At 43.1% G+C, this 26,391-nt stretch overlaps 1 protein-coding gene and 1 pseudogene across 1 annotated transcript in view; one reads left to right on the forward strand and one right to left on the reverse strand.

Moving 5' to 3' along the window:
- Positions 1-26,391, forward strand: part of JAKMIP3 (Janus kinase and microtubule interacting protein 3) — a 166,285-nt gene that overhangs the window by 6,105 nt on the left and 133,789 nt on the right. The window lies entirely within an intron of this gene.
- LOC143653442 (protein FAM114A2 pseudogene) overlaps positions 1-26,391 on the reverse strand; it is a 30,954-nt pseudogene that overhangs the window by 2,979 nt on the left and 1,584 nt on the right.

A 26,391-nucleotide genomic window follows, 5' to 3' on the forward strand; every position in this document is an offset into this window, starting at 1 on the left:
ACCATCACCACCATCACCTTCACCACCTTCATCATCACCACCATCATCACCATCACCATCATCATCACCACCATCATCATCACCACCTTCATCATCACATCACCACTATCATCACCATCATCACTATCATCACCACCTTCATCATCACCACCACCATCATCACCATCACCATCATCACCACCATCATCACTACCATCACCATCACCACCTTCATCATCACCATCACCACTATCATCACCATCATCACCATCACCACCATCACCTTCACCACCTTCATCATCACCACCATCACCACCATCACCTTCACCATCACTATTACCATCATTATTACCATCATCATCACTATCATCACCATCATCACCCATCACCACCATCATCATCACCACCTTCATCATCACCACCTTCATCATCACCACCATCATCACCACCACCTTCATCATCACCACCACCATCATCACCATCACCATCATCATCACCATCACCATCACTATTACCATCATTATTACCATCATCATCATCACTATCATCACCATCATCACCATCATCTTCATCACCAACATCACCATCATCACCATCATCACCCATCACCACCATCATCATCACCATCAGCATCATCTTCATCACCATCACCATCATCATCTTCATCATCACCATCACCACCATCACCATCACCTTCACCATCATCAGGCCCTCTGGGAACAACTCAGTTGTCCATAGCTGAGAACCTCCGTGACTCTCCGGCTGGGGGACTTCCTTCCCAGACGTCTTCCCATCCCCTCCAAGGCCAGAGGAAGGGCTGCACGGGGCACACTCCCTCTTTCCCGAGAACACTCGGTGCGGAGGCTGCACTGCATCCCCTCGGCCACTCGCTGCGCCCTCTACACCCAAGAAGCAACAGTCTCAGGGTGAACAAGAGCTGAGGGCGAGCAGCCCGTTCCCTGCAGACCACAGAAAGAGCCCTGCGCCCCAGAACATTCATGCCATGGGAGCCTTGCCCAGCACTAGATAAGAGCGAACGGCTGATACACTTGACCCAAGGGCCTTGCAGCCATGGTGCCCTCCGTGATTCTCCAGAGAAAAGAACCAAACACGTGGGGCAGGGGCCACCTGGTAAGGGCTTGCTGGGGCACTCTGGGGCGGGGGCCGTGTTGCACCACTGGGCGGGGCTCGGGTTGCCCAGGTGTGTGCCACTCCCGTGGATACTGCAGACCCCAGGCTTTCATGGAATAATTTCATCTCTCCCTCCCAAGAAAGAAACTCCAGGTAATGATACTCAAGGGGCGCAGCATATTGAGGTCTGCAACTGACTGTGAAATGCATCAAAAAAGTAGAGGGATGGATGGGTGGACAGCAGAATGGAGAGATGGTGGGAAAGCAAATGTCGCGATAGAGGAATCGTGGTAGAGGTGCGGACATTTATTTCAGTGTTCACTGACAATTCTTTCAACTGTCATGTATGTTTGAAGATTTTCATAATAAAATGTTGGAAAAAAGAAAAGTGAATGAAGGGAAAGGCAGGATTGGTGTAAAATTGAATTCCTTTTAAAGGAAAAGAAAGACGGTCCATCTCTTTGGCACCCCTTGGAAAATGTGACAAGGGGCCTCGCTGAAAATGCACACGTGAGCTGAGCTTGTATGGGGCAGAGTCGAGTGTACGTGGGCCTGCCGGGGTGCAGGAAGGGGCTGTGCCACACAACGCTTCTGGGGCCACGAGCTGAGAAGTTACGGACAGGTGCAGAGCCTTCTCCTGATGCTGGGACCTGCCTTTTGTCGGGAGACATGGCAGGTTTATCCCCTGCGTTGTTCACGCCTTCACCCACTTCGGCCATTCACTCAGGACGCCTTTATCAAGCATCCGCTCTGTGCTAGGCTCCGAACCTAGCTGGGCTCCGGCTTTGGGGAAGAAGGAGGAGGATTACAGAACAGGCGCCACAGCCTAGATCGCAGAGAAACTGCACGCAGGGGAGTAGGCAACATGCGTGTGGCAGCACTGGCCGCAGGGCATGGGGAGTGAACACAGTGTACGCAGCAATGCAGGCCCAGGGCTTGGGAGGGCCCGTCCAGACCCCACTGGGTTATTGGCGTCTGCGTAGGAGTTGGCCGGGTGGCACAGGGCTGGGGTAGGGCAGACATGAAAGCTCACACACAGGCAGGGCACCCTGTAAGCGGCTTGTACGTGCTGGCGTGAATTGAGCAAAAGGCACGACTCTGTGTAGCACAGCAGAAGAAAAGCTGGGAAGGGAGCTGACGCCAGTTCCTTTAAGTCCTGATTTTCACGCCAAGAGGTTTGACACTGTCTGGGTGACAATGAGGAGCCCCAACCCTGTTTAAGTGCCTCCATGTGCATCCCCACAACCCCCATTTCACACATCCGGAATCCATGCACAGAGAGGTAAGTATCCTGGCCATGCAAGTGGAAATGGGAGCCTGGACCAGGTAATTTTGCTCCTGAGACTGTGCTCTTAGCCATGAAACCCACATTAAGGACTGCTTAGTGTACAGACCAGGGGGTGTGATGCTGGCCGTCACCACAAGACCCTCAGAAGGAGCATTGGAGAGGGTCTTGGTGGGGCCAGGTTATGACAGTGTCTGTGCTACCCAGCTGGGCGCCAGCAGATGGAGACCCATTTACCTCCACACCTATTTGCAATCACCTGGCTTCCAGAAGTGTATGCATCTCTCTAAGAACCTAGTACTTGCACTTTCTAAGAAAGATAATTCAATTAAATATTGCTTCATTTTCATTGATTTACATGCTCATCCATCTATCCATCCACCTGCCCATTGTCCACCCAACTATCCTTCCATCTGCCCACTCATCCACCCACCTACCTATCTACCCATCCATCCACCATCCGTCTGTCCAACTATTCCATCCATCCATCCACTATTCACCCATCCACTCCTACCCACCCACTCATCCACCCATCATCTATCCATCCACCCATCCATCTATCTATTCATCCACTCACCTTCCTACCCACTCATCCACCCATCATCTATCCATCCACCCATCCATCTATCCACCCATCCACTCACCTTCCTACCCACTCATCCACCCATCATCTATCCTCCCATCCGTCCATCTATCTATTCATCCACTCACCTTCCTACCCACTCATCCAGCCATCATCTATCCACCCATCCGTCCATCTATCTATTCATCCACTCACCTTCCTACCCACTCATCCAACCATCATCTATCCATCCATCCATCCATCTATCCACCCATCCACTCCTACCCACCCACTCATCCACCCATCATCTATCCATCCACCCATCCATCTATCCACCCATCCACTCCTACCCACCCACTCATCCACCCATCATCTATCCACCCATCCGTCCATCTATCTATTCATCCACTCACCTTCCTACCCACTCATCCACCCATCATCTATCCATCCACCCATCCATCTATCCACCCATCCACTCACCTTCCTACCCACTCATCCAGCCATCATCTATCCACCCATCCGTCCATCTATCCATTCATCCACTCACCTCCCCACCCACTCATCCACCGACCATCCATCCACCCATCCATCTACCCATCACTTATCCATCCAACCGTCTGCCCATCGATCATCCACCCATCCTCTTTGTACACCCTGTCCTATTTGTTCACTCTGCTTCACAAATGATGAACACGTTTCTTCCCCTTAAATTCAGCTCAGCTTAACGTCATCCACCCACCCAAAGTTTCCTGAGGAAGGGACATTGAGCCAGGTCGGAAGAGGAGGAGGAAGGGCGCTTCTGTTCTACACGCGCGTGCTCGAAGGCCCGGGGCTGCGGAGTGAACTAGTCATTACTTTTCTTCACTATTCAATAACCATCCTTTATTCATAAGCAGAGTGAGCAAATGGGGAGCGTACAAAGAGGAGTCAGGGAGGCAGAAGGGGTCAGGGAGAGCCTCGCAGGTCGGACAAAGTATTGGGCTTCTGAGGACAACAAGGGTCTGTGAAGGCCGGCGCACAGGGGGTGGGTGTGGCCAGAGCTGTGTTTTCAGAAGATCGTTCTCTTTGCAGACCGGGGTGCATAGGATGGCGCCAAGAGTGGCAACAGAGGGGGCGAGAGCAGCGTAGTTTTCACCCACCCCATGGGCGTTCTCCATGCACAGGGAGCCCGTGCTGTTCTCAAGGTGGGGTGTGGTTCAGGGTGATACCTGGGCTTCCCATTTGAGCAGCCTCGCCCCAAGAAGCAAGAGAGAGAGATGTCGGCGGGTGTGGACAGTTCTAGCAAGTCTGGCTGGGAAGGGAGCGGACCCCGTCCGAGCCACACGGCATCCCAGGTGCCTCCTCCATCCGCCTCGGGCACGAGCCACGCAAGCACCTCCGCAGGGCGGGTGGGCTTCTCCGGCTGCCCACGGGGCCGCGCCCTTCACGCCGACCACCTCGAGTGTGTGACGTTTAGGGCATGGAGCATCCAGGGCCATTTCAGTTGCTTTGGGGACATGTTAGGTGTAGCAAAAGGAGCCCCTTCGCCCCCTCCTCAGCGGCCTTGGCAGGTCCAAGGAGCCAGCTGCGAACCAGGTGCTCTGCTGGCAGGTGCTGGGCCCCCCAGACAACGAAGCCATCCCGGATGCTAGAAATACGGTTGGCATCTGCTCCACGGCTAATGCCCCCCTGCCAGCGCCTCGCTCTGCATGCTGTCTCAGCACCTCCTCCAGGTACCTTAGCCTGAGTCAACAAGCCCCTTGGTTACTCAGTCTTTCAGCTGCAAATTTTTCTTTTACAGGGTGCTGAGGGGGTGCTGAGCCGCTTTCCTCAGCCCTCTGTGTTGGTGGCTCCCTTCGGCCTCTTACCCGTTTTCTCTCTAACAAATCTTTGACTTGCTGTCTCGTGTGGAATCCTTCATGACCCTGTGCCTGACAGGGCAGATGCCAGGACACGTGCCCAGCTTCTCCTGCACATTTGTTCGAGAGTGGACACCTGTCCAGCTGGCCTGCCGCCGCCCCTCCCTGTGGGCCAGCTCAACGCAGTCTTCCTTTGCAAACGCCCCTCTTCTCAGTCCAGATGGGCCCAGGACTCCACGGGAGCCAGTGGGAGAGAGGAGCCCTCCTTGGGCCCCTGACCTAGGGTGCCAGGGGTCCAGTGGGTGGCCAGTGGCTGTCCTGCCGCCACCCACCTGGAAGGTGAAGCCACCAAAGACGAGTGGAGCCAGGGGGAGGGTGGGATCCGAGGGAGGGGGGGACAGGGTCCAGCCGCTGAGCACTCGAATTCAGCCCCTTGCACCTTTGTTTTCTAGTGTGTGAGCCAATATGTTTGCTTTCCTTTTTTTTAACTAAAAAAATTATTGTGGTAGCATATATACTCACCGAAACGTCTCCATCACACCCAGCGATCCCTTGGCACTTGGGCCTGAGTGCAGCAGGGCTCAGCCACTCACAGCTGAGCGTGTCCCCATCAGCACAACCACGCTCAGCCAGTGGAGCCCCAGGTCCAGGAGCCGGGACCCCAGTGGGAACTGAAAGCTCAGAGTCAAACTCCAGATTAACCCTTCACAGGCCGTGTCGGCACGGTCAACATTTTCCTGATAACGATAACTTTTACAACCAAAGGATTCCTTGACCGGGAAAGCTCCCTTGCTATCTGTATTCTCCCAAATGGGAGCCCCCTTGGGCTGTGTTTCTGATTTTATGACTCTGGCACTTCATTTCCAATGGATTCAGCAAGTGCATCCTTCATGATGAGCCAGGGTCCGACCTGCAGGGAGAGGAGCTGCAGCTCGGGCGAGCTCTGGGGGCAACTGACAGTGCCCCAGCTTTGTTTAAGACATCCTCAGCCTCAGCCTGTGTGAGATGGAGTGAGGCGCTCTCTAAGGCTCCCTCTGTACCTGCCATCCTTTGCTAAGGCAGTGGGTTTCTGGTTTTCCTTTAACATTTTTTTTTGTTTTTATCTATCTATCTATCTATCTATCTATTATACATAACCGCATAAAAACACGAACATTCTTACCATACAATCATTCCATTGCTGATATATAAGCAATAACTCACAATATCATCACATGGTTGCATATTCATCATCATGATCATTTCTTAAAACATATGCATCAATTCAGAAAAAGAAAACTGAACAAAATTCATACATACTATACCCCTTACCCTCCCTTTCATTGATCACTAGCATGTCAATCAACTAAATTTATTTTAACATTTGTTCCCGCTATTATTTATTTATTTTTATGCCATATGTTCTACTTGTCTCTTGACAAGGTAGATAAAAGGAGCATCAGACACAAGGTTTTCACAGTCACACAGTCACATTGCGAAAGCTATGTCATTATACAATCATCTTCAAGAAACTTGGCCACTGGAACACAGCTCTACAGTTTCAGGCAGTTCCCTCCAGCCTCTCCATTACACCTTAACTAACAAGGTGATATCTATATAATGCATAAGAATAACCTCCAGGATAACCTCTCGGTTCTGTTTGGAATCTCTCAGCCACTGGCACTTTATTTTGTCTCTCTTTCACTCTTCCCCATTTTGGTCGAGAAGGTTTTCTCAATCCCTTAATGCTGAGTCTCAGCTCATTCTAGGATTTCTGTCCCACGTTGCCAGGAAGGTTCACACCCCTGGGAGTCATGTCCCATGTAGAGAGGGGAGGGCAGTGAGTTTGCTTGTTGTGTTGGCTGAGAGAGAGGCCACATCTGAGCACAAAAGAGGTTCTCTTGGGGGTGACTCTTAGGCCTAATTTTAAGTAGGCTTAGCCTATCCTTTGCAGGGTTAAGTTTCGTATGAACAAGCCCCAAGATTGGGGGCTCAGCCTATTACTTTTGTTGTCCCCACTGCTTATGAGAGTATCAAGAATTCTCCACTTGGGGAAGTTGAATTTTCCCCCTTTCTCACCATTCCCCAAAGGGGACTTTGCGAATACTTTTTTATTCACTGTTCAAATCACTCTGGGATTTATCAGGACATCATTCTGGACAAACCTACAAAATCTCATGTCCTACTCAAGGTTCCATGTACTATGGTGTTCAATTAAGCTGTCCATATAACTTATAATAGGAAATGCACTAGTCAAAATATAAATTTTGTACCAAATAAATATTTTTTGCTTATGTGAGAACACATAAGTTAAAGTTTTAAAATATGAATTACCATCTATTTTCAACACCCTGCAATACTGACATTCCTTTGTTCTTCCTCATGCAAAAACACTTTTAAATTTGTGCATTTAGTCACTATCATTATACACTCTAGGCGTTACTAGATTATACCATTTCGGTTTTTATCGTCTATCTTTCCTCCTGATTTCATTTGTGCCCTCAACCCTCCTCGCTCTATCATTCTCACATTCAGCTTCATTCAGTGTTTTACCATAATTGTATTACAGTTAGGTAGTATTGTGCTATCCATTTCTGAGTTTTTATATTCAGTCCTATTGCACAATCTGTATCCCTTCAGCTCCAATTACCCAATATCTACCCTATTTCTTTCTCCTGATGGTATCTGTTACCATCTGAAATTCTCCAAGTCATTCGCTAATGTCAGTTCATATCAGTGAGACCATACAGGATTTGTCCTTTTGTTTCTGGCTAATTTCACTCAGCATAATGTCCTCAAGGTCCATCCATGTTGTTACATACTTCATAACTTTATTCTGTCTTACAGCTGCATAATATTCCATTGTATTTATATACCACAGTTTGTTTAGCCACTCATCTGTTCATGGGCATTTTGGCTGTTTCCATCTCTTGGCAATTGTAAATAATGCTGCTACAAACATTGGTATGCAAATGTCCATTTGTGTCTTTGCCCTCATGTCCTCTGAGTAGATACCTAGCAATGTTATTGCTGGGTCAAATGGCAATTCTATACTTAGATTCCTGAGGAACTGTCAAACTGCCTTCCACAGAGGTTGTACCATTTGACATTCCCACCAACAGTGGATAAGTGTGCCTCTTTCTCCACATCCTCTCTAGCACCTGTCATTTTCTGTTTTATTGATCATGGCCATTCTGGTGGGTGTGAGATGATATCTCATTGTGGTTTTGATTTGCATTTCCCTAATAGCCAGAGAAGTTGAGCATTTTTTCACATGCTTTTGGTTGTTTGTATTTCCTCTTCTGAGAAGTGTCTGTTCAAGTCTTTTGCCCATTTTGTAATTGGGTTGACTTTCTTTTTTGTTGCTGAGTTGAACAATCTCTTTATATATTCTGGATACTAGACCTTTATCTGATATATTGTTTCCGAATATTGTCTCCCATTGTGTAGGCTGTCTTTTTACTTTCTGGACAAATTTCTTTGATGCACAAAAAGTGTTTAATTTCGAGGAGTTCCCATTTCTTTCTTTCTTTCTTCAATGCTCATGCTTTGGGTGGAAGGTCTAGGAAACCACCTCCTATTATAAGATCTATAATATATAAGATTTATAATATATAAATTTATAAGATATTTCCCTACATTTTCCTCTAACTGTTTTATGGTCTTTGATCTAATGTTTAGATCTTTGATCCATTTTGTGTTAATTTTTGTATAGGGTGTGAGATATGGATCCTCTTTCATTCTTTTGCATGTGGATATCCAGTTCTCTAGGCACCATTTATTGAAGAGCCTGTTCTGTCCCAGGTGAGTTGGCTTGACTGCCTTATCAAAGATCAATTGTCCATAGATGAGAAGGTCTATATCTGAATACTCTATTTGATTACATTGGTCAGTATATCTATCTTTATGCCAGTACCATGCTGTTTTGACCATTGTAGCTTCTTAATATGCCTTAAAGTCAGGTAGTGTGAGACCTCTGACTTCATTTTTCTTTCTCAGGATACTTTTAGCTATTCAGGGCACCCTGCCTTTCCAGATAAATCTGCAGGAGCTTTCCCTAGCTCCCGCCTGGGGTCTTCCTCGCAGCGAGACAGGGGAACTCTGTAGCCGACCGGTCCCGGGGGCATAAATCTAATCATTGATTTTTCTATTTCTGAAAAGTAAATTTTGGGGATTTTAATTGGTATTGCATTGAATCTATAAATCAGTTTAGGTAGAATTGACATCTTAACTATATTTAGTCTTCTAATCCATGAACACCGTATGCCCTTCCATTTATTTAGGTCTTCTGTGATTTAACAATTTCTTGTAGCTTTCTTTGTATAGGTCTTTTGTATCTTTAGTTAAATTTATTCCTAAGTATTTTGTTCTTTTGGTTGGAATTGTAAATGGAATTTTTTTCTTGATTTCCCCCTCAAATTGTTCATTACTAGTGTACAAAAACACTACAGATTTTTGAGTCTTGATCACGTAACCTGTCACTTTTCTGTACTCATCTATTAGCTCTAGTAGTTTTGTTGTGGATTTTTCAGGATTTTCGACATATAGTATCATATCATCTGCAAACAGTGAGAGTTTTACTTCTTCCTTTCCAATTTTGATGGCTTGTATTTCTTTTTCTTGTCTAATTGCTTTGGCTAGAACTTCCAACACAATGTTGAATAACAATGGTGATAGTGGACATCCTTGTCTTGTTCCTGATCTTAGGGGGAAAGTTTTCAGTTTTTCCCCATTGAGGATGATGTTAGCGGTGGGTTTTTCATATATTCCCTTTATCACATTGAGGAAATTCCCTTTTACTCCTATCCTTTGAAGTGTTTTCAACAAGAAAGGATGTTGAATTTTGTCAAATGCTTTTTCTGCATCAATTGAGATGATCATGTGGCTTTTCTGCTTTGATTTGTTGATATCGTGTACTTCATTAATTGATTTTCTTATGTTGAACCATCCTTGCATACCTGGGATGAATCCTACTTGCTCATGGTGTATAATTCTTTTAATGTGGTGCTGGATTCAATTTGCAAGAATTTTGTTGAGGATTTTTGCATCTATATTCATGAGAGAGAATGGTCTGTAGTTTTCTTTTCCTGTAATATCTTTGCTTGGCTTTGGTATGAGGGTGATGTTGGCTTCATAGAATGAGTTAGGTATCTTTCCCTCCTCTTCATTTTTTTTTTGAAGAGTTTGAGCAGGATTGGTAGTAATTCTTTCTGGAATGTTTGGTAGAATTCACATGTGAAGCCATCTGGTCCTGGACTTTTCTTTTTGGGGAGCTTCTTAATGACTGATTCAATTTCTTTACTTGTGATTGATTTGTTGAAGTCATCTATTTCTTCTCAAGTCAATGTTGGTTGTTCATGCCTTCCTAGGAAGTTGTCCATTTCATCTACATTGTCGAGTTTATTAGCATAAAGTTATTCATAGTATCCTCTCATTACTTCCTTTATTTCTGTGGGGTCAGTGGTTATGTCTCCTCTTCCATTTCTGATTCTATTTATTTGCATCCTCTCTCTTCTTCTTTTTGTCAACCTCACTAAGAGTCCATCAATCTTATTGATATTCTCATAGAACAAACTTCTGGTTTTGCTGATTTTCTTGATTGTTTTCATGTTCTTAATTTCATTTATTTCTGCTCTAATCTTCATCATTTCTTTCCTTTTGCTTGCTTTTGGGTTAGTTTGCTGTTCTTTAGTTCTTCCAAGTGGACAATTAATTCCTCAATTTTTGCTCTTTCTTCTTTTTTTGATATAGGTATTTTGGGCAATAAATTTCCCTCTTAGCACTGCCTTTGCTGCATCCCATAGATTTTGATATGTTGTGTTTTCATTTTCATTTTCCTTGAGATATTTACTAGTTTCTCTTGTATTTTCTTCTTTGACCCACTGATTGTTTAAGAGTGTGTTGCTAAGCCTCCATATATTTGTGAATTTTCTGGCACTCCAGCTATTATTGATTTCCAACTTCATTCCTTTATTATCTGAGAAAGTGTTTTGTATGATTTCAATCTTTTTAAATTTATCAAGACTTGCTTTGTGACCCAGCATGTGGTCTATTCTTGAGAATGATTCATGAGCACCCAAGAAAAAGGTGTATCCTGCTGTTGTGGGGTGTAATGTTGTATAAATGTCTGTTAAGTCTAGCTCATTTATTGTATTATTCAAATTCTCTGTTTCTTTATTGATCCTCTGTCTAGATATTCTGTCCACTGATGAGAGTGGGGAATTGAAGTCCCCAGTAATTATGGTAGATGTGTCTATTTCTCTTTTCAGTGTTTTCAGTGTTTGCCTCATGTATTCTTGAGCATTCTGGCTTGGTGCATAAATATTTATGATTGTTATGTCTTCTTGTTGAATTGTTCCTTTTATTAATACATAGCGCCCTTCATCTCTTAACTGTTTTATATTTGAAGTCAAATTCGTTGGATATTAGTATAGCTACTGCTGCTCTTTTCTGGTTGTTATTTGCATGAAATATCTTTTCCCAAACTTTCACTTTCAACCTATGTTTATCCTTGGGTCTAAGATGCATTTCCTGTAGACAGCATATAGATGGGTCCTTTAATCCATTCTGCCAGCCTATGTATTTTGATTGGGAAGCTTAATCCATTAACATTTAGTGTTATTACTGTATGGGAAGTACTTTCTTCTACCATTTTGTCTTTTGGATTTTATATGTCATATCTAAGTTTTCTTCTTTTTACCTTTACTGGTAGTCTTCATTTCTACACTTTTCTCCACACCTCTCTCTCCTATCTTTTCCTATCTGTCTCTAGTGCTCCCTTTAGTATTTCTTGCAGAGCCAGTCTCTTGGTCACAAATGCTCTCAGTGATTTTCTTGTCTGAAAATGTTTTAATTTCCCCCTCATTTTTGAAGGACAATTTTACTGGATACAGAATTCTTGGTTGGCAGTTTTTCTCTTTTAGAAACTTAAATATATCATCCCACTGTCTTCTCACCTCCATGGTTTCTGCTGAGAAATCTACTCAGAGTCATTTTGGGCTTCCCTTGTGTACTGGTTTGAAAGGATATATGTCCCCTAGAAAAGTCATGTTTTAATCAAAATCCCATTTTATAAAGGTAGAATGATCCCTATTCAATACTGTATATTTGAAACTGTAATCAGATCATCTCCCTGGATGATGTGATTTAGTCAAGCATGGTTGTTAAGCTGGATTAGGTGATGACATGTCTCCACCAATTTGGGTGGGTCTTGATTGGTTTATTGGAGTCATATAAAAGAGGAAACATTTTGGAGAACAGGAGAATCAGAGACAGCAGAGAATGCTGCAACACCATGAAGCAGAGAGTCCATGAGCCAGCGAACTTTGGAGATGAAGAAAGAAAATGCCTCCCGGGGAGTTTCATGAAACCAGAAGCTAGGAGAGAAAGTTGGCAGATGACACCATGTTCACCATGTGCCCTTCCACCTAGAGAGAAGCCCTGACTATGTTTGCCATGTGCCTTCTCACTTGAGAGAGAAACCCTGAATTTCATCGGCCTTCCTGAACCAAGGTATCTTTCCCTGGATGGATGCCTTGATTGGACATTTCTATAGACTTGTTTTAATTGGGACATTTTCTTGGCCTTAGAACTGCAAACTAGCTACTTATTAAATCCCCCCCCCTTTTTTTTTTAAATTTTTTTTATTAATCAAAAAAAAGAAAAGAAATTAACACAACATTTAGAAATCATTCCATTCTACAAATGCACTCAGTAATTCTCAGTATCATCACATAGATGCATGATCATCATTTCTTAGTACATTTGCATTGATTTAGGAAAAGAACTAGCAAAACAGCAGAAAAAGATATAGAATGTTAATATAGAGAAGAGAATTAAAATAATAATACTAAAATATATATATATATAAAAGGAAAAAGAAAAAAACAAAAACAAAAGATACAAACACACAAACAAACAAAAAAACCATATTTCAGGTGCAGCTTCATTCAGTGTTCCAACCTAGTTACATTACACTTAGGTATTATTGTGCTGTCCATTTTTGAGTCTTTGTATCCAGTCCTGTTGCACAGTCTGTATCCCCCCAGCTCCAATTACCCATTATCTTACCCTGTTTCTAACTCCTGCTGGTCTCTGTTACCAATGATATATTCCAAGCTGATTCTCGAATGTCGGTTCACATCAGTGGGACCTTACAGTATTTGTCCTTTAGTTTTGGGCTAGACCCACTCAGCATAATGTTCTCTAGTTCCATCCATGTTACTACATGCTTCATAAGTTTAGTCTGTCTTAAAGCTGCATAATATTCCATCGTAGGTATACGCCACAGTTTGTTTAGCCACTCGTCTGTTGATGAACATTTTGGCTGTTTCCATCTCTTTGCAATTGTAGATAATGCTGCCATAAACACTGGTGTGCAAATGTCTGTCTGTGTCTTTGCCCTTAAGTCCTCTGAGTAGATACCTAGCAGTGGTATTGCTGGGTCGTAATCCATTCTGCCATTCTATGTCTTTTGATTGGGAAATTCAGTCCATTAACTTTTAGTATTATTACTGTTTGGATAATATTTTCCTCTACCATTTTGGCTTTTGTATTATATATATCATATCTGATTTTCCTTCTTTCTACACTTTACTCCATACCTCTCTCTTCTGTCTTTTCGTATCTGACTCTAGTGCTCCCTTTAGTATTTCTTGCAGAGCTGGTCTCTTGGTCACAAATTCTCTCAGTGACTTTTTGTCTATAAATGTTTTAATTTCTCCTTCATTTTTGAAGGACAATTTTGCTGGATATAGGAGTCTTGGTTGGCAGTTTTTCTCTTTTAGTAATTTAAATATATCATCCCACTGTCTTCTAGCTTCCATGGTTTCTGCTGAGAAATCTACACATAGTCTTATTGGGTTTCCCTTGTATGTGACAGATTGTTTTTCTCTTGCTGCTTTCAAGATCCTCTCTTTCTCTTTGACCTCTGACATTCTAACTAGTAAATGTCTTGGAGAACGCCTATTTGGGTCTATTCTCTTTGGGGTGCACTGCACTTCTTGGATCTGTATATTTAGGTCTTTCATAAGAGTTGGGAAATTTTCAGTGATAATTTCTTCCATTAGTTTTTCTCCTCCTTTTCCCTTCTCTTCTCCTTCTGGGACACCCACAACACGTATATTTGTGCGCTTCATATTGTCATTCAGTTCCCTGATCCCCTGCTCAAGTTTTTCCATTCTTTTCCCTATAGTTTCTGTTTCTTTTTGGAATTCAGATGTTCCATCCTCCAGTTCACTAATTGTAGCTTCTGTCTCTTTAGATCTACCATTGTAGGTATCCATTGTTTTTCCATTTTTTCTTCTTTGTCCTTCACTCCCATAAGTTCTGTGATTTGTTTTTTCAGATTTTCTATTTCTTCTTTTTGTTCAGCCCATGTCTTCTTCATGTCCTCCCTCAATTTATTGATTTGGTTTTTGAAGAGTTTTTCCATTTCTGTTCGTATATTCAGCATTAGTTGTCTCAGCTCCTGTATCTCATTTGAACTATTGGTTTGTTCCTTTGACTGGGCCATATCTTCAATTTTCCGAGCATCATCCATTATTTTCTGCTGGTGTCTGGGCATTTGATCATATTTTCCTGGGTGTGGGACCCAGCTGGTTGAAAGCTTTTTCTGTGAAATCTCTGGGCTCTGTTTTTCTTTTCCTGCCCAGTAGGTGGCGCTGGTGGCACTCGTCCGTCTGCACAGCAGTCGCCCGGGAAACCGCGCGTGGAGGCGGGGGTCGCTGGCCGCCGCGGCTTGGGAGAGTGCCGGTCCTAATTGCCCAGCTGGCCCGAAACGCCAAGCGTGACGGGAGGGCCCCGCTATCCAACGTTCCCGGTCAGACCGGGGAGCCACGTGCGTGGAGGGGACCCCAGTCGCCAGCCGCCCCCGGCCGGGAAAACGCGCGCCCCTCAGGTATCTCACCGCAGCAGATTCTCCCTGCCCGTTCAGCTGTTCCAGAATGGGGTACGCTGTCTTTTTGGTCTCTGTCGTGACTCTGGGAGCTGTTTCATATTGTTTCTGTTTCTTTAGTTGCTTTTCTGGAGGAGGAACTAAGACCCGCATGTCTTACTAAGCCGCCATCTTCTCCGGAAGTAAATCCCCCTTTTTAAAAGTCATTCTGTTTCTGGTGTATTGCTTTCCAGCAGCTAGCAAACTAGAACACCTTGTATGTGATGGATTGCTTTTCTCTTGCTGCTTTCAAGATCCTCTCTTTCTCTTTGACATCTGTCAATCTGATTAGTAAATGTCTTGGAGTATGCCTATTTGGATCTATTCTGTTTGGGGTACGCTGCATTTCTTGGATCTGTAATTTTGAGTCTTTCATAAGAGTTGGGAAATTTTCAGTGATAATTTCCTCCATTAGTTTTTCTCCTCTTTTTCTCTTCTCTTCTCCTTCTGGGACACCCACAACATGTACATTCGTGTGCTTCATGTTGTCATTCAATTCCCTGAGTCCCTGCTCATATTTTTCCATTCTTTTCCCTATATTTTCTTTTGCTTGTTGGATTTCAGGTGTCCCATCCTCCAGTTCACTAATCCTATCTTCTGCCTCTTGAAATCTAACGTCCTAGGTTGTAGGCTGGCTTTATTCACTTCACTTTTCCATACCCTGGGGTCTGAATTCTTTGAGAGAGGGAATCCACCTGAGCTGGGCCTCACCCTTCTCCTGGGGAAGGCACAGGCTCCAGACAAACACTCAGACAAGCTCAATTCTGCCCATGCCTGCAGCAGCTGGAGCCCGAGAAGCCTGGCAGCTGTATCCAAAGAGTCATTAAGCCACTGAAACACAGCCACAAAAAAGAAAAAGAAAAATCCTTTCAGAGCAGGATCCTGTTCCTTGGGTTTGCCAATCAAGAGCTTAAGTTGGTACCTTGCTCTGTGTATCTCCAGTTTCTATGTGCCCCCTCCTTTCCTTCAGGGCCCAGACCTTTTCAAATCCAAGAAAGGAAAAAACACCTCATTTTTTTGTTTTTCCTATTTCTGTCAGCCCTGCCCCCTCTGCGCTAGGACAAAACCCAGCAATCTCTGCTTTTACTCGAAGTTCATCTGAGCTGGGGGCCTGTTTTTAGTAGCCAGAGTTTGTTAATTAATTCCACAATTGGAGCTTGGTTGCACTCAACCCCTGCTACTGGTAAAGTCTCTCCTTTCCCCTCTGGGAAGCAGCCTGTAGGGGAGGGGCACCAGCCTCCAGGCTTGGGGGACTCACAGTTCTGGGGGTGCCGCATCGCAGCAGGTTCAGCTTGTCCAGACTGGGGTACGCTGTGTGTCTGGTCACTGATGTGGCCCCAGCAGTTGTTCTGTCCTGTTGCTGGCTATTTACTAGCTGCTCTGGAGGATGAACCAAATCCCACGCCTCACTAAGCCACCATCTTGGCGGCTTTCCTTTAACATTTAAAAAAATTGGGATAGCTAACACAATATGGAAAAGTCTATAAAACACGTATGTACAGTTTAAAGAATAATTATAAAATAAACACCTACATAACCACACCTCAGACAAGAAGCAGAGCATGCCGGGAAGCCCCGTGTGCCCTCACCCAGGCCACCCACCTCTCCCCACACTTGACCACTGTCCTGGCTTGTGCTGTCCTCAGGCTCACACTTGACTGTACAGTTTTGTCACCCCTCATCCTTGAACATGTTGGCCTATTTTTGAGTTTTGTATACATGAACTAATACTGTATATATGGCTTGGGTCTTGCTTTATAAGCACGTTTTCCTGAGATGCAGTTTACGCGGTGACCTGCACACTTCCTAAATGCTCAGCTCCGTCACGGGCCACAAGCGAGGCACTCGCGCAGCCCCCACTCCTCTCCAGAGGTGGGTGTTTCCATCACTCCAGAAAGTTCCCTCCTGCCCCTCCCCCGGCAACAGCCCTCCCTCTCACCCGCCACGAAGAAGCATTTGCGTGGTGTGTCTTCACACCACCTCTAGCTTATTCGAAACCTTCCTGTGAACAGCCCAGTATCACTTCTGCTCATGTGCTGTGTTTGAGATTTATCAGTGTAGAAGCACGACTCAGCTCCTTGTTTCCTGCATGGCAGAGCGCAGTTCTGTCATGCCAGGCCACACGGTCGTTTTGCTCACACCCCTCAGATGGCGCCTGGGCCGGGTGCAGTCTCCAGCTACTATGAACAAAGATGACACGGACATTTCTTATGCAAGCTTTTTGAGAACATGTTTTTATTTGTCTGGGGGTAAGTATCTAAAACCGGAATTGCAGGTTGTAAGGTAAATATATATTTAACCTTTTAAGGAATTGCCAGTTTTCCAGAGTGCTTGTACCATTTTATACTCACATGAGCAGTTTACAAGCGTTCCATATGTGGTGAAATAAACCTCGTTCAGTGTAATAGGTGTGTATTATTATCTCAAGGCAGCTTCAGTTTGCATTTCTTCAATGTCAAATATGTTGACCACTTTTCCATGTACTTATTGGCTATTCATATCTCTTTTGGGGAAGTGCCTAGGCAAATTGTGGTACATATTTTTATTGGGTTGTTTATCCTTTTATTAGAATTGTGTATCCTTTTATTGTTGTGATGTAGAAATTCTTTGTGTAATCTGTCTACAAGTTCCTTAGATATTTGTGTAGCAAATATTTTTTTCTGGTGTATCTTGCTTATTAATTTTCTTAACAGTATCTTTTGATGAGCAGTTTTTATTATGATGATGTCTGTTTTGTCACTGTTTTCCTTTGTAGTTAGTGCTCTCTGCATCTCCTCCTAAGAAGCTTTACCTATCCCAGGAAAATAAAGAGATTCTCTTGTGTGTTTTTCTCATAGCTATTTAGTTCCTATTGTGGCGTCTTGGACTCTGGTCTACCTTGGATTAGATCTGTGTGTGGTATGAGGGAGGGACAAGGCTCTTTTTCCCCACGTGGATATTCTGCTGTTCCAGAGCCACAGTGAGCTTTCCCTTTCCCTGCTGAGTTTGTCCAAGGCCTGGTCCATTTCTGGAATCAGTTCCATTGAACTGTTTGTCTATCTTTTGCCAATATCTTCTCAAAACCTGTAGCTTTATGTGAGCCTTGAAGCCAGATATATAAGTTACAAACTTTGTTCTTATTTTTCAGTATATTTTTACTATCCTGGGTCCTTTTCCCTTCTAAGTACAATTTAGAATGAGTTGTCAAAGCCTACAAAAAAATCCCGCTGGATTTTTGACTAGGATTGCATTGAAAGTAGAGTTCAATTTGGGGAGAATTGCCATCTTAGCAATGCCAATCCTGCAATCCATCACGTGAGCTATCTCTCAGCTTATTTAGGCCTTTTTAAAATCTCTTTAGTGATGGTCTATAGATTCTGTGCGGAGGGCTTGCACATCTCTCGATAAATTTATTCCTAGGTATTTTATGCTTTAGGGTGTTATTATAAATGGTACTGTGTTTTAAATTTCATTTGCCAATTCTAGTTTGTAGACATAAAATTGATTTTGTCTGTTGGCTTTGTATCCAGTGACATTGCTAAATTCACTTACCATTCGAGTTATATTGTAGATTTCTTAACACTTCCGATGCATGTAATCTTGTGGTCTGCAAATTACATCATCTATGAACATAATCATGGTAAGAAGGCAGTTTTAGTTTGACTTTTCAGACCTCATGCTTTTATTTCCTGACAGGCCTGAGCTCTGGCCATGTCCTCCTGGGCAGCAGTGACTGGAGGTGCTGAGGTGGGCACCCTCACCGGTCCTGACCTGAGGAGGCGAGCTGCATCCATTTTCATTAAGGACGATGCGTGCTGTGGGTTTTCTGAAGATACTCTATTTCAGGTGGGGGAAGGTTCCTGGTTTGCTGAGATGTTTTTCTATTGAGAAACTATTTCAATTGCCTTTTTCCATGTCTAATAAAATGATCATATAATTTTTCTCTCCAATCTGTGATATGGTGAATTGCATCAGTTGATATTCATATGTTAAATCAATTTTGCATCCCAAGGATAAATCCCACGTGGCCAGAGCAAACTGTCCTTCCTGTATATTCTGTGATTTCGAACATTTTGATGAGGATGCTTGCATGAAGAATCATGAGAAATATTGGTCTTTAACTTTCTCTTCTAGCAATGTCCTTTTCCACCAGGGTTATGGTGCTGTCAGAGTTGAGAAATGTTTCTTCCCCCTAAATTTTCTTAAAGAGTTTATGTATTTTTAGCATTATTTCTTTCTTAAGTGTCTATTAGAATTCTCCTCTGCAGGCATTTGGGCCTGAGTTTCCTTTGTGAGAAGTTTTAAAATTATGAATTCAATATATTTTACAGGTATAGGGCTATTCAAATTGCCTGCCTTCTCTTGTGTTAGTATTAATAAATTGGGTCTTTAGAGGAATCCACTCCAAGTTGTCAAATTCATTTGTGTAAATCATTCAGAATAGCCAATCATTATCCTTTTTAATACCTCTGGGTCTCCAGTGAAGTTCCCCTCTTTTTTGCTGATATTGATAATTTGTTACTTTCTCTCTCTCTCTTTTTTTCTTGCTTCTTAATTAGTCCTGCTAAGGGGTCATCAGTGCTATTAATTGTTCCAAAAACAAACTTTTGGCTTTCTTGGTATTCTTTATTGTTTGTTTCTGTTTGATTGATTTCTGCTCCTTCCTCCCACTTCTTTGGCATTTCATTTGCTCTTCTTTTCCTAGCTTCTGAAGATTGATGATCGCTTCACCTTTTTCTAAGATAAACATTTCAAGTATAGATTTTCTTCTAAGGAGTACTTCAGTTGCCTTCATAAATTTGGTATATAGTGTTTTAATTATCATTCTGCTCAAAATACTTTCTCATTTCTCCTGTGATATTTTTCTTTGACTCATGAATTATTTAGACATATGATGTTTAATTTCCAAGCTTTGGGGATTTTCGCTATCACGTTATTATTGATTCCTAATTTAATACCATGTGGTCAGAGAACATACTCCGTGTTGTTTCGGGTGTTTGAGGTTTCTTGGATTTGCTGCTGGTCCAGCAGGCGGCACATCTAGGAGAGTGTTCTCAGGGCTCCTGAGAAGAGGGTGGGCTCTGCTGTCACTGGGCAGCCTGTCCTGGCGGTCAATCGGGGCAAATCGGTGGTCATCTTGTCCACACCTTCTCTCCTGTGCCATTTCGGTTTGTCCACATGTTCTATAAATCACTAAGGGAAGGGTGGGCATTAAAGTCTTTGACGATTCTTCCTTTTCCTGTTACGTCCGCCAATTTTTGCTTCGTGGACCGGGAGCTTTAGGTGCCTCACCTGTCCTCTCACTGTGTCCCTTCATCAACTTCTCACCGCCGGGCACCGCCCCTGGACTCTCCACCTTGAAGCCGGCCGTTCACAGCCATGCCGGCTTAGAATCTGCTTGCTTTTTCCTCTTCAGCCTTTTGGTTTCAACCTGTTTTTGTCTTTATATTTGACGTGCGTTTCTTGTGCATAACATTTAGTTCAGTTTCACTTTTGGTGGGGGAGGCGGAAGCTGGTATTTGCATGATGTGCCTTTTCCCATCCATTACTTCCAGGCATTCTCTCATCTTAAGTTTAGATGGTCTTTGTTCCAAAATAATTCCCTATGTTTTAGGTCCAGCTAGTGCTTCCTTGTGAGGTTTCTCCTCTTAGCAAGTCTGCTGTCAGCCAGTTCCGTTCGTTCCCCTACATCTGAGAATGTTCTAATTCTCTTCATTTCTCCAGGGTATTTTCTCTGGATATAGAATTCAGTCCGTTCTTTTCTTCATTTCCTTCTGTCATCTGTGTTTTCTGCCATAATTCAAGTTGTTGGTCTCCTATGCAGAATGCATTTATTTTTCTCTGGCTGCTTTCAGTAATTTTCTTTTGTTTTCAGTTTCCAAATTTAGCAAGTTTTAAGCCATTATTTCTTCAGATGTTTTTTTCTTAACCACATTCTCCTCTTTTCCTAGGACTTTGACAACACACGTTAGACCTCCTGATATTGCTCCATATATTGACACAGCCCTGTTTCTCTCCATTTTTTCCCAATCTTCTTCTCCATTAAACGAATTGGATCATTCACATTGCTCAATTTTCAAGTTCATTGCCTCTTTCTTCTGTTATCCTTTTACTATTCAGCTCATCCACTGAGGTTTTACTTTGGTTATTACCTTTTAGATCTAAAATTGTCATTTGGGCCTTCTTTATATTTTCTATTTCTTTGCTGAGATCATTTATCCCTCCAATTTTGCCCTTATTTATTGCAGCACTTTAACAATAGTTGTCTTTCCAGACAATCCCTGCCTCTCTGTCATTTCGGCCTTAGAGGGCCAAAATGATTAACTTTTCATGTTCTATTTGAGATTTTAAAGATTCTTTGTAACTCTGCATGGTGCCCTGGACATTTTGACATAATTATTTCATTTACCTCATAAGGAGAATGTTGACATTTTTGTTTTGGTGGACTCAGGCCTTGCAGTTCTACTAAGACCTGTCCCTTGCATGCACCGCCCTGCACTGCCCAGCGGGAGCCGGGTGGTCTGTCCCCTGTTCAGTTCTCCGAGTCCCTGCCTGTTCAGGGTCTGCTAGTTGCACGTGCAGCTCAGCGGTATACCTAGGAGTTAAAACAGGGCTGCCAGGTCCCTGCCCATAGCACCTTCCTTTCTGCAGTCTTCCCAATACTTCGTAGTTTCCTGGAATTCCCCTTGGTGGTCACTCTGCTGGAAAGCTGCTTTATACCCTGCTTTCTCACACACTTCTGGCTACTGCCCTGCATCTCAGACCACATGCCAGGAGAACAGAGACACAGTCAGAGAGAGAGAGAGATAAAGAGACGGACAGAGAGACAGCAAGAGGGCGAGCGAGAGCGAGAGAGCGAGCGAGAGAGAATGAGAATGAGAATAAAAAGCAGCAGGAGCTGACCCCATCCTTTTAGGAGCTGACCCCACCCTTTTGGGAAGTCAGCCTGCCTCCCGGAGAAGTTTAGCCCCCGAGACCCCTGTTGCTGCCCCCTACTGGCGTACGTGGGAACTGCAACGCTAGAACCTGAAGGAAAGGAAAGGGGCGGGGGTGGGGGTGAGCGGCCTGCCCCCCTGTACCTGCCGGCCTGTCCTGCTGCCTCTGCCAGCTCGGTGTCGACTTGGGGCTGCGTTAGTCTAGGCTGGCGAATAGGAGAGGGAAAAACAGAAGTTCACTCAGCACCGGACAGGTGGGACTCTGAATTCGCTCTCCCCCAGTCTCGCAGCCACTGCTTACATCTCAGACCCCGCCAGTAGCTGCTCCTCCAGGCTCGCAGCTGTGCTCGGTGGGAAAACAGGGTGGAGCATGCTGACTGCTTCTCACTTCTGCTCAGGACACTGTCCTGCTGCCAGCCTGGGGGCTCTTTGTTTTTAGGGGTGGGTTTGGGGACAGCGAACAACAACGAGATGCTGCCACCGCGGAATTCTCTGACCAGACGCTGACGTCTTATTTTGTACTTTCTTGAAGTCCCACCTTTTGTTGGTTTGTTTTTCTCTTCTTTGTTTCCTTCTTTTGGATTGATTTTTTTTTTAAAGAAGTTTAATTGGTTTTGCAATTCAAAGCTGCAGAGAACAGACAATGCAATTAATTTTAATTGAATTAATTAATCCATGAATAAAGTGTGCCAGCCTGGTGTCTCCTTAAATGAAGCAAGTCGGTGTTTACTTCCAAATGGAAGCCTTCTCTGCACCGCCCTGTGTGTGTGGCAGATGCTCGTTCACACAGCCTGCTCAAGGATGATTACTGTCTTCCATTTTTAAACTTTTTTTATTGTGAAATATAATATATATACACAGAAAAGAAAGAAAGCCAATCATTTTCAGTGCACTTCAACAAGTAGCTACAGAAAAGATCCTAGAGTCTTCTATGGGCATTCCACTATTTCAGATGTTTCCTTCTAGTTGCTCCTAAACACGGGAGGCTAAAAGAAAGAGTGATTCAGCAGCCATCTTCATTTGTTAAATCCAATTGTCTACGTTCTATCTCCTCCTTCTGCTCCGATTCTTCTCCCAAACGATAGGGACCTTTGGGCCATGCCATTCCGATGGAAAGGGGTGTCCACACTAAGGGACAAAGGATGTAATTAGTTGATAATCCAGGAGAGGTTGGTCCCTCTGGGCTTCAGGATTTAGCTGGCCTAGGAACCCTCTGGGAGTTATAGTTTTCCGGAAAGCAAACAGTGCATGAGACCTTTATAGAGTCTCAGTTCAAGTCCTAGGTGTTCTTAAGAGTTAACAAGAGTTGTGATGATAAAAAAATATTCCTTCCAGGCTCCAATGTTCTGGAGCAGCTGGAAGGAAAAATCTGAGACGATGGTGTGGTAGCCCAAGACAAACTCTGGGATCTGTCCGGTAACCACTTGTTGAAGAGTGCTTTGAAAACTATTGCTTTCTTCTTTCTTTGCTTTGTATATATGTTACATCATACAATAAAAAATAAAAGTGTTAAAAAGAGTGATGGGGGGGTTGGTTAGCAAACCATGGCAATTAGCACTATCTAACTGAAGCTTCCATTAAGAGCAGCCTCCAAAACAGCCTTTTCACTCCTCTGGCCTCTCTTGGCCTCTGAGGCCTTATCTTGTTACACTTCTCTTCCCCCTTTTGGTCAGGAAGGCATTGACAGTTCCACAGTGCCGGGGCCAGGTCCATCCCTGGGTGTCAGGTCCCCTGTTGTCAGGGAGATTTTCACTCCTGAACGCCATGTCCCACGTAGGGGGAGGGTAATGATTCTCCTTGCTGAAAGACTGGCTGTTATTATTTTATTATTATTACTTTTTTGCATGGGTAGGATCTCCAGCACAGCAGGTGAGAACTCTGCCACTGAGCCACCATTGCCTGCCCTGATTCCTTTTTAACATTCAGTTTTCCCCCTGAGCGCATCTGGAAACCATACACTCTGTTTCCATCCATTTTGTGGCTACCCTAGAAATGACAAAATGCATAATCAACCTGCTAAAGCTGACGCCAAGCAATACCTTTACTCTCCTCCTAAAGGAAAAAAGGCGAAGGAACAAACATTGTAGTTCTGCTGCCTCCACCGTGACTTGTAGGTTATTTTGTATCATATATTCTAACTGTGTCATTTTATAACCTTACTAGACATAATGTTTCTGTTTTATAAAACAAAATTTTGCTTAACATTATTCACACTTCAACTACTTTGTGTTTTTTATAACTTGTTGCACTTCACACCCTTCTATCTGGGATAACTTTATTTTCACCTGAAATTTAGAATTTCCTTTAGTAAGGAAGGCTCTGTGCTGGTTTGGAAGTGTTGTTTGCCTCAGAAAAGCCATGTCCTTTAAAACTCATTCAATATTACTGGGTGGAATCTTTTTGTTTAAGTTTTTTCCATGGAGATGAGACCCAACCAGTTAGGGGTGGGACCTTCTGATTAGGTCCCATGGAGATGTGTCTCCACCCATTCAAGGTGGGTCCCTTACTGAGCCCTTTAAGAGGGAATCATTTTGGAAAAAGCTTCAAGGCTGACACAGACAAGAGACTTTGGAGCGACTCCGGGGAAGCCATTATGAAATGAGAAGCCAGGAGAGAAAGCGAGCAGACGTCGCCATGTGCCTTCCCAGCTGATGGAGAAACCGCGAACGTCATCAGCCCTTTCTTGAGTCAAGTTATCTTTCTCTAGATGCCTTAGTTTGGATATCGCCGTGGCCTTAGAACTGTAAACTTACAACTTAATAAATTCCCTTTTTAAAAGCCGTTCCATTTCTGGTCTATTGCATTCCAACAGCTTTAACAAACTAAAGCAGGGTCTGTGGTGGCAAACTCTCAGTTTTTGTTTATCTTGTCTGAAAATGTCTTTATTTTTCCTTTATCCTCAAAAACTGTTTTTACTGAGCATACAACTCTAGTTTAGCAATTAATGTTTCTTTCAACATGCTGAAAATATCATCCCCATGTTTTCTGGCTTCCAACATAGCTATTTGGAAGGCAGCTGTCATCTTATTGCCAACCCTTTTTAATTTAATTATTTATTTCTTATTGATATGTATTATATAGTCATATGCCATGTAATCATCCAAAGTGTACAGTCAATGGGTCACAATATCATCCTGTAGCTGTGCATTCATCATCACAATTGATATTTTTTGTGAAAAAATAGCATATATACAAAAAAGCAATAACTTTCAAAGCACCTTGCAACAATCAGTTACAGAACAAATTTCAGGGTTTGGTATGGGTTACAATTCCACAATTGTAGGTTTTTACTTCTAACTGCTCAAAGATACTGGAGACTAAAAGAAACATCAGTATAATTATTCAGCACTCATACTCATTTGTTAAACCCCACCTTCTCTGTAAAACTCCACCATCACCTCTGATCTTTTTCCCACTCCTTAGGGGTATTTGAGCTATGTCCACTCTAACTTTTTCATGTTGAAAGGCCCTAATTGCCAACCCTTTAGACAAAGCTGCTTTAAAATTTAAATTATGATGTCAATGACTTCTTTTCACATTTTTTATCTGCTTGAAAGTTATTGGGTTTCTTGAACATGTGGATTTATGTCTTTTGTGAATAATATAAAAGTATCACTTTTGGCTCTTCGGTATCTTTTATTCCCTCTGTCCTACTTTTTCTCTTTTCTCTTCTGGAACTCAATTCATCATAAATTAAACATTTTTTCATTCTTTTCTCCATATCTCTTAACTTCTTTTTCCAATTTTTTCATTCTTTTTATCTTTGGATTGATTTCTAGATAATGTCTTTTATCTGTTTTATGGCTCATTAATTTTCTCTTCACCTTTGGCTAAGCTGCTAAGATTAAATCTTTCAATCTGGTTTTAAATTTTATACAGTTTCTTACTCCCTGCAGAAAAATTTCATTCTTCCTTTTATTTCTTAGGTCACAGTTATGCGTATTGGTTTTATTATCTTTGTCTGATCATTGAAATACCTGTAGCTCTTGCGGTCTGCTTTTGCCGACTTCTCTCACCTACCCGGTTCTCTTCTTTCTCTCTCTCTACTTTCCTTTTTTTTTTTTTCGTTCACTCACATGGTCCTTCTCTCATGTCATGCTTATTTTTTCACAATTATTAAATTTCACTTTAAAGGTTTTGGAAGATGAATTTCAGAGCTCACAAAATTTACCTGAATCATTAAAAACAAGAATGTTGGAAAACTTTACAAAGAGTGGCTCTAAAATAGTTTTTGGGAAGATGACACCTTACTAGTCTCTCATGTTGTTAAAAAGAGTTAAAAAAAAAGGCTAAAAACATGCTAAAGAATACACTAAAACAATCAAACAGAAAAGATGGAGGAAAAATGTATTGTGCCTTATAGACTAAATCCTGTTATAAATGAGCACCGTTTTGATGGGTCTCTACAGCCACTTCAGCAACATTTGAACAATAAAAGCCCCATTATAAAAAGAACTTCAACACTCCTTGGGGGTTGGCTGTTATTTAAGTACATGTCCCACATATAGGGTGTGCATGAAAAACATTCTAGAGAGAGGCTCAGAATATCGGTAAACATGGAACCATTTCTCTACTTTGCACTTACTGGTCTTGAGTTCAATCAAGTGTGGCCAGCTAAAACTTGAGCCCATCATGCTGGGGTTGGGTCGAGAGACAATCTGAAGGCAAAGGGCACTCTGCTGTGGCTGATTCATGCGCCCACAAAAATAATGCTACAGCTTTCTCCCTAACGGCGTATATTCTCCTGGGAAACAGCAGATGCAACTTCC

Source organism: Tamandua tetradactyla, chromosome 13 (genome assembly GCF_023851605.1).
Source record: "Tamandua tetradactyla isolate mTamTet1 chromosome 13, mTamTet1.pri, whole genome shotgun sequence".
In the NCBI taxonomy this organism is placed as follows: Eukaryota; Metazoa; Chordata; class Mammalia; order Pilosa; family Myrmecophagidae; genus Tamandua; species Tamandua tetradactyla.